General features: G+C 44.6%; 1 long non-coding RNA gene across 1 annotated transcript in view; it reads right to left on the bottom strand.

Annotated features, from left to right (window-relative positions):
• Positions 1-2,092: 2,092 nt before the first annotated feature.
• The window catches only part of LOC118027407, a 38,393-nt gene continuing 31,753 nt past the window's right edge, over positions 2,093-8,732 (bottom strand). Inside the window, exons 3-4 of the long non-coding RNA XR_004683810.1 lie at positions 5,510-6,133; positions 2,093-5,134 (exon numbers count right to left, since the gene is read on the bottom strand). This is a non-coding gene — a long non-coding RNA (uncharacterized LOC118027407). The remainder of the gene's footprint in view (positions 5,135-5,509; positions 6,134-8,732) is intronic.

The following is an 8,732-nucleotide window of genomic DNA, read 5'->3' as shown; positions in this document are numbered from 1 at the left end:
TGTTAATTCCAGTTATCATATAGTGCTGTACTAGCTTCAAGGGTACAATATAGTGATTCGACGGTTCCGTACGTTACCCGGTGCTCATCACAACACATTGTTCTCTTTAATCCTCATCACCTATTTCACCCATCCCCTCCTCCTCCCCTCTGGTGACCATCAGATCGTTCTCTATAATTAAGAGTCTGTTTCTTGCTTTGTCTCTCTCTCTCCCTCTCTTTTTTTACCTTTGCTTGTTTGTTTTCCTTTTTAAATTCCACATATGAGTGAAGTCATATGGTATTTGTCTCTGTCTGACATATTTCACTTAGCATAATACTCTCTAGCTCCATCCGTGTCCTTACAAATGGCAAGATTTCAGTCTTTTTATGGCTGAGTAACATTCCATTGTATATATATACCACATCTTCTTTGTCCATTCATCAGTCGACGGACACATGGGCCGCTTCCATATCTTGGCTATTGTAAATAATGCTGCAAAAAACAGGGATGCATGTATCCCTTTGAGTTCATGTTCTTGCTTTCTTTGGGTAAATACCCAGTAGTTCAATTGCTGGATCATAAGATAGTTTTATCTTTAACTTTTTGAGAAACCTTCATACTGTTTTCCACAGTAGCTGTACCAGTTTGCACTTACACCAACAGTGCAAGAGGTTTCTTTTCTCTCCACATCCTCACCAACACCTGTTGTTGCTTGTGTTGGTGATTTTAGCCATTCTGACAGGTGTGAGGTGATATCTCATTGTAGTTTTGATTTGCATTTCCCTGATAATCAGTGATGATGAGTACCTTTTCATGTGTCTATTAGCCATCTGTATGTCTTCTTTGGGAAAATGTTTATTCAAGTCTTCTGCCCATTTTTTAGTTGGATTATTTGTTTTTTGGGTTTTGAGTTGTATAAGTTCTTTATGTATTTTGGATACTAACCCTTTATCGGATATGTCATTTGCAAATATTTTCTCCCATTCAGTAGGTTGCCTTTTAGTTTTGTTTGTTGTTGCCTTTGCTGTGCAGAAGCTTTTTATTTTGATGAAGTCCAAATAGTTCATTTTTGCTTTTGTTTCCCTTGCCTCAGGAGACATTATCTAGGAAGAAGTTGCTGCAGCCAATGTCAGAGAGGTTACTGCCTCTGTTCTCTTCTAGGATTTTTATGGTTTCATATCTCACATTTAGGTCTTTAATCCATTCTTAATTTATTTTTGTGTATGGTGTAAAAAAGTGGTCTAGTTTCATTCTTTTGCATGTAGCTGTCCAGTTTTCCCAACACCATTTGTTGATGAGACTTTTTCCCATCGCATATTCTTGCCTCCTTTGTCAAAGATTAATTGACTATATAATTGTGGGTTTGTATCTGGGTTTTCTGTTCTGTTCTATTGACCTATGTGTCTATTTTTGTGCCAGTGTGTGCCTGTTTTAATTATTACAGCTTTGTAATACAGCTTGAAGTCCAGAATTGTGATGCCTCCAGCTCTGCTTTTCTCTTTCAAGATGACTTTGACTATTTGAGGTCTTTTGTGGTTCCATACAAATTTTAGGATTGTTTGTTCTAGTTCTGTGAAAAATGCTATTGGTATTCTGATAGGGATTGCATTAAATGTGTAGATTGCTTTGGGTAGTATAGATATTTTAACAATATTTGTTCTTCCAACCCATAAGCACGGAATGTATTTCCATTTCTTTGTGTCGTCTTCAATTTCTTTCATCAGTGTTTTATAATTTTCAAGGTACAGATCTTTCACCTCTTTGGTTAGGTTTATTCCTAGATATCTTCTTATTTTGGGTGCAATTGTAAATGGGATTGTTTTCTTAATTTCTCTTTCTGCTGCTTCATTATTGGTGTATAGAAATGCAACAGATTTCTGTACATTGATTTGTATCCTGAGACTTTACTGAATTTGTGTATCTGTTCAAACAGTTTTGGGGTGGAGTCTTTAGGGTTTTCCATATAGAGTATCATGTCATCTGCAAATAGTGAAAGTTTTACTTCTTCCTTACCAATTTGGATGCCTTTTATTTCTTTTTGTTGTCTGATTGCTGTGCCTAGGGCTTCCAGTACTATGTTGAATTAAAGTGGTAAGAATGGACATTCTTGTCTTGTTCCTCACCTTAGGGGAAAAGCTCATCATTAAGGATGATGTTAGCTGCGGGGTTTAAGTCTATTAAACTTTATGGCACAGCAGCATTAGATAATATGTTATCTAAAGTTCAAAACAAGTTTTCTTCCTAAACATTTACATAGACTTTGGCCTTAAGCTAAAAGAAAATCAAAGATATACGTAATTATTAGAACCCAGATAGATACAAGACCACGGTTTTTTTCCAGACCGACAACTCTTCTAGAACATTCATGAAACTCTATGGTGCATGGCCACGAAGACACCAGAACTCAAGCTTCAGGTCTGCTACTACTTACCATGTAATGGTGGGTAAGCGACTTAACCTCTCTGGGCCTCAGTCTCCTGATGTATGAAATGGAGCCTGGTTGGCCCAACTCACAAGGTTGTGCTTGGATTCAAATGATTTAAAGCCTGTGGAGGCCCTTTGAGTGTGTGAGGTCGTCCTGCCACAGAGCATTGTTGTGTGACTTTTTATTATTCTTAACGTCTCCTCAGAGAGGTCTGAAAAAGGACCATGTGGTGCAGGGAGAAATTATCAGAGTGCCTAAAATTTTACTCTCAACCTTTCATTTCTCTTTCTGTGCATATTTGTGGAGGGTGCGATGCGTGTGGGTTTGATGGGAGACTCGCTTGCTCCTCATCAGTTCCAACCTTCTGGTTTGTCTTCCTGACTGTAAAGCCGGGAAAGCTGCAAAATACTGCCCAGATCCCTCGTGGCTAAGGGTCCACAGGTGTTCGAGCTTTGTGTATCAACCATGTTTCTCACTTCTGTAAACTTGACTCTGGCACATCTGCCCTACGTGTTCAGACTGAACAAGCCATAGCCTGACAGCCCAGTGATCTGCCTGAGCCACCTTGTCTTGGCCTGCCTCCCTTGTAGTGCCCCCTCTACCTTCCCCACGCACACCAGGAGGAGTCTTCCTGGGGTGGGGGGCACTTTCCAAATACAAACCAACCAGTCAGAGCCCATACCCCAACCACTCACCTCCTCTATGGGCAGTCACACTCCAGCCACTGTCCACCTGCTCTAATCACCCCAGGGCCAGGGGCCAGACAACCAGGGACAGCTCCCACGTCCCAGAGCCTGCAAAAAATTTCCAAACTAGCCAGCCCTAAGCCTGCTTACCCCACCTCATCTTCTCTTTCCTGCAGAAACCACAAGAAAGACTCTTATTCACATTTCCCCTCTCTTCCTCTGCCTCCCGGATGACCCCGTGCTTCCCAGGTGGTCCTGCATGGTATGCGCTTCTCTTGGGATCTGTGAGAAATAAGCTATCCTTTCGGTGGCAATCATTTCCTGATCTGTTGGCCTCACCCTACCTCCAATTTTCTATTAATACACTGTATTGTAAAACATCTGCAAGTCAGTTGCGCTCACAGGAGACTTGGAGTTGGAAGGTTAAGCGGGGAGTAGGTGGGCCATCCATCTGCCAGGCCACCCAGGTGCAGCATGGCTCTGGAGCTCAAGTTCAACAGCAACTTCCTGCTCTCTGCTTTGCTGCTAAAGCTCTCTGTTCCCGGAGCCAAGGGATCCTGTGTTTGTGCTTCGTGGCCCCACCGTGCCCTGAGTGGTAGTGGGAGCGGCTCCCTTGGCAGGCTCAGTCTGCACTGTGATCCTGGGGGCCTTGGCCATGTTCCAGTCTAGACTATATTCTTCCTGCTCTTTGTAAACACCTGATTCTCCAGATTAAATCTCTGTTCAGACTTTCTGTTATCTGTGACACAACCCTGCTCGATACAATATTTCATAGTAAATGTATCAGGCGGGATTCCGGTCAGGAGACAGAAGCCACAGGACTCATGTGAACAGAGAAAGGTTAATATGTAGAATTATTAAGTAACGCAGGATTCACTCCTCAGAGGGGTAGAAAAAACACTGAAGCATACAGAAGTAGCCAATGTAAGTGGCAGCCACTGTTTCCAGGGTTGGGGGAGCACATCTAAGGAAGCAACACGGTTGGACAGGTTTCCCCTCCTCTCACCATGGCTGAGATCCGGACCTCAGTGCAAGGGGTGGCTGAGGCTTGCTGGAAGGTGAAGAGCTCACCAAGGGCCACAGGTCTGAGCAGGACACAGCCTGCCAAGGTGCCAGGAAAAATGGCTAGAAAGGCTCCTGCTAGGGAGCACCCTCAGGGTGTCCGCAAGACCGGCTGGGAAGTAACCTGGGCCACCAACAAAGCGGCCCGGAGGGAATGTGCTTTGCCATTTGCTGTTGGTGGGGAAGCTTCCTGAAGGCAACCAGGGCATAGGTACAAGAGGAAAAGGCCCTGGTTCCAGGGAGAGAAGACCCTTCCTTTTGCAATGTTAACTCTCTGGGTCCGATCAGGAGAGAGAAACCACCCAGTAATTTGAAACAGGCAAACTTTCATAAAAAGAATTACTAGCTATAACGGGGGATGGGAATGAGAGAGTGGCTAGTGAGACGTAAAGAGAACTCTTTAGAAGTACAGGAAGCACAGATATAAGAAGGAGCGATAGCTCTAGGGCTGTAACAGAGTGCCAAGGAAGCAAGTACGCCCCCACCGCGAGCTGGGATCCGCACCCTGCGAGTGACATCATGGCTGCCGCAAGGTCAATAGCAGACATGTTGCTGTGGCGCCTCACCAGCAGAACTTGCTGGAAATCTGTCCTCTAAAGTACCCCCAGAAAGCTGTTCATGGGAGGTGTCTCAGTGGACTTCTTCCACTGCAAAGCCTTGTGAAGGGGATGCCAGGGGGGATTTGCTCACCTTCAAGTGCTGCTTGGTTGCTTGGCCCTGCAGGATGCAGATCCAGCTCCAGAATCACAAAGCAGCTCAGAGAAGGGAAGATTTGGTGATAGGAAGTACTAAATCGATCATTGATAACGGTCCACCCCTTCAGCTACTTGGCTTCTAAATGCATTCTTTTACACACACTTGAACTTTTGCACTTACCCCTTCCCTGCATGAGGAGGTGCAATCACCATGGTACCCATCACTGGGTATGTCATTACTCTGATTCAGTCATGGTGCCACCGAGTATTCTGTCACCTAAAGACTAAATGATAAAGTGAATTCGTATATGAAATAATAATGGAAGGAGAAGAGAGGAGAAGACACACATAACAACATATGCATCTAAGCAAAGAGAAAAGAGACAGAGCTACTTCAGCCCTCCTTTATGTCACTGGTCACAGGCTGTAACTTGTACCTATGGCTTCCTTCTTCCACCTCTCATTTCGTATTTCCCTTGCCCTCAGCCAGAACCGCAATGGGTCACTTACATCATAACCTGGTAAAATGACCCAAAACTTCATTGGCAAAATGGTCTGAATCCTAACTAGTTCTTCTCTCCTTTTTTGTGGGGGGAGGGGGAGAGGTCTGTAGTTTCCTATAAACTTCCACTATGAGGCATGGAAATATTTAGAGTTACCTGAGGAATCCCCTGGGTTCCAGACGTCATTCTCGTTGCCCTATTGGGCAGCAGCAACTCAATCTCCCCTCAGTTATTGGGACCGATCACTCCAGCCAGCAGAGTGACCTCTTCTTCTACCCAGTGACTAGAGGCATAATAAGCCCAAAATAGCCCAGTGGCAGTCGCATCATACCACTTAGTGAAACCATCGTTGCGTCCAATGGTGGAAGCATTAGCCTTGGACTATGATCTCCAAACTAACAGAGCTCAGGGATGCTGGGACAAGAAGCAAACTTTCTGTGAGTGGGTTACTAGTGACAACAGAGAGAAGAGCAACTCTACTTCCGTTTCTTGATTCCTAGATCCATGGATCTTAGCAAAAGAGAAACACCCCTTAAGACAGAATCCCATTCTTTGGTGTGTTGTGTCCCAAATGGCGTTCCAACAGAGTCTTCATGAAGCCATTCCACCTTTCAGTTCGGCTAGCCAGCTGCTTCCTGGTGATGGAGTATGTGGTTAATTCCATGGCAGGAGACCATTACCGCACTTCCCTCATTGTGAAGTGATTTCCTTGATCAGAAACAATGCTGTGCAGAATACCACGACGGGGAACGAGGCCTTCCAGAGTCCACAATGGCAGCCCTGTCAGAGACAATACAGATAAGCAAGGCATGGCGGTATTAGGGCAGGGTGATTTCATGACACCCCCCCTTGCCTATTTTGTTCCTCTCTCCTGGAATGCCTTCTTCAACTTCTACCACCCTTTTAGGTTCTAATCACTCTCTCTCCGGCACATTCCTGTTCCTCTCATTATCTAAGGCTCCAACAGAACGTTTCTCCTTAGCCCGATGGTTGATCGTGCCTTCATGGAAGGAGTAGTGTAATATCATTCTTCAGTTGGGGGAGAGGAGAAAGAAGCAAGGAAATAGCAGTGTAAACCCACCAGGCTCCCCCGATCAGTCCGAACGCAGGCAGGAAGTGCGAGATGGGCAGGGTTGGCAGGACTGAAAAACATCTGTCCTCTCTATGGGGTTGGCTTTTCTCATAAGAACTTGTCCCTAGTTTTTGTTGTTGTTTTTGTGTATGTCTGGGTATTGGTTTGGGTTGTGCTTTTATTTTGTTGTTCCAGTATGGGTCCAGAAAATAAGGAAATAGGAAAAGTGGCATTTCAGGGGTTACATTAGAATCTTCCTCTCCTAGCTCAAAAACACATTCAGGTTCTTCACATGTGTATTGTTCTAATCATTCTTAGGGGTCAGCAGGCTCACACGTTAATATTATACCTATTTTTCCATTAAGAAAACCAAGGCAAAGTGAACTAAGGGGCTTGCGGGAGCCTCACAGGGAGTTACCCCTAAGGCTCATTTGAGCTCAACATTTTCCCACGTTATTTTAATAATCTATACCCACAAAAGAGCATTGCCCTTCCATGTCATATCACATCTGTATAGCGTTATAATGATATGAACCAGATCAGAAACAGGTCATCAGCCAACACTGCTCATCAGCATAGACCTGGTATCTGGGGAACATTGCTGCTGGTTGTGACATTTCTCACTCATTTGTAACCCACGTCAGCTGATGTCACCATCACCCTTAACACCTAAATTACACAGGCCTGAATCCCTATCCCAGAACTTGTCCAAGTTCAGTGTCATCGCCAGGGTTTTTCCTGGTTCCTCTGGTCCTGAGCCCATGCACTCGCCAGGTGAATTCAGGCTGTGGTATATCCTGCCTGTGCACACAGTCCCCACTGGGCCCAGTGTGGATCTGGCCCTTCCTGGATCTCCACCAAAGAAACAGCACGCACACAGAGCCTCTGTGTCCCCAACACATTTCCTGAAGACGTGAAGAGAGGGAGGAAGTTTTCATCCAAATAAAGTCAATGCTCCTGTTCCTAATGTTCTTTCAGCTCCTCCAAGACCAGGCCGTGCTGACCAGCCGCACCCTCCCCGGCCTGCCCCCTGGGCGGCACCAGCTCAGCTCAGCTCTTTTCTCCCCATTTACATCATTCCTTCCTCTGCAATTGCTTCCGGGAGCTCTGAATTCCTCCCATCCTACTTTGTAGAGCATCTCTTCGGCTCTCCCAGCCCTGATGCCCAGATCAGCCCTGAGCTCTTCTGGGCAAATCCAAATCAAGATGCTTGGCCGAAATAATTTTTTCATTAATAGCACAACATTCCGTGCTTACTCTCTAACATGTCCTTTAAGAGAATCCACCCTCCTCAAAAAACAGGTTGATTTGATTTCAAACAGCAATTTGTTTCTTTTTTTTTTTAATATGCTATATTTATTGAAGGAGGGCCAGGGAGACCCCCACTTGGAAAGACTTTACATTTCAAGCTGGTTCGATTGATGAGAGTATTTTAAATCAAGTAAATGAAGATTTCCAATCCATTCGACCCCTACTCCCAGCAATTAATACAAAGTAGTGGGATTTGCTTAACTACTTTACAGGTATCTTTCTTTTTTCAAGATGGGACAGCTAAAATCAAATGATCTTGAAGGAGTGATGAAGATGTTCAGGATAAAAGAAGGGGTGAAAGAAAGTAAACCTCCTGTACCTCCATACTGCGTGTGTGTCCGGGTCTCCCTCCCAGGGGATTCGGGCCCTGCGGATTGATCCCGAGTCACTTGTCATTCCTTATCTCGCCCTGTGCCTCTCCATAGACTTCCTGAACACTTCCTGCCAGGGCATCCATCTCTCACAATCCAGAAACAGTTTCTTCAGTTTCACTATGAGTCAGCCTACTCCCCAAAGTCCCCAAATGGGTTTCTCAAACTGGCACATTTTAGGTGTCAGTTTTCCCAATAGACACCAGACCTCATTAATCTGCAGTGGTCACTCCACAGGACATATTTGCTTTGCTGCATGACTCTCAAAGCATTCCTTCTTACCTTTCCAAAAAGAAAAAAAAGGAAAGTCAAATTGTGTCTAAGCCAACTAGTACACTGTTCTTCTTTCCATTCCTGGTTTCTTTTCCCCTCTCAATGAAGCTTTTATCTCTGCTCTTGAGGCTAATGGCCCCAAATTAGTGCCAAGTATCCTACTTAAGTCACTTTTAAAATAGCAATAATGGAATTGGAATGTAGCTTTTACCAGGAGGAGGAGGAGAAGAAGAAGAGGAAAAGGAGGAAGAGGAGGAAGAAGAAGGAGATGAACAAAAGAAAAAAGGAAAGGGAAGAAAGGAAAGGAAAGGAAAGGAAAGGAAAGGAAAGGAAAGGAAAGGAAAGGAAAGGA

Source organism: Mirounga leonina, unplaced genomic scaffold, assembly GCF_011800145.1.
Source record: "Mirounga leonina isolate KUSES-001 unplaced genomic scaffold, KU_Mleo_1.0 Mir_366, whole genome shotgun sequence".
Classification (NCBI taxonomy): Eukaryota; Metazoa; Chordata; class Mammalia; order Carnivora; family Phocidae; genus Mirounga; species Mirounga leonina.
This window is presented reverse-complemented; position numbering and strand designations above follow the sequence as displayed.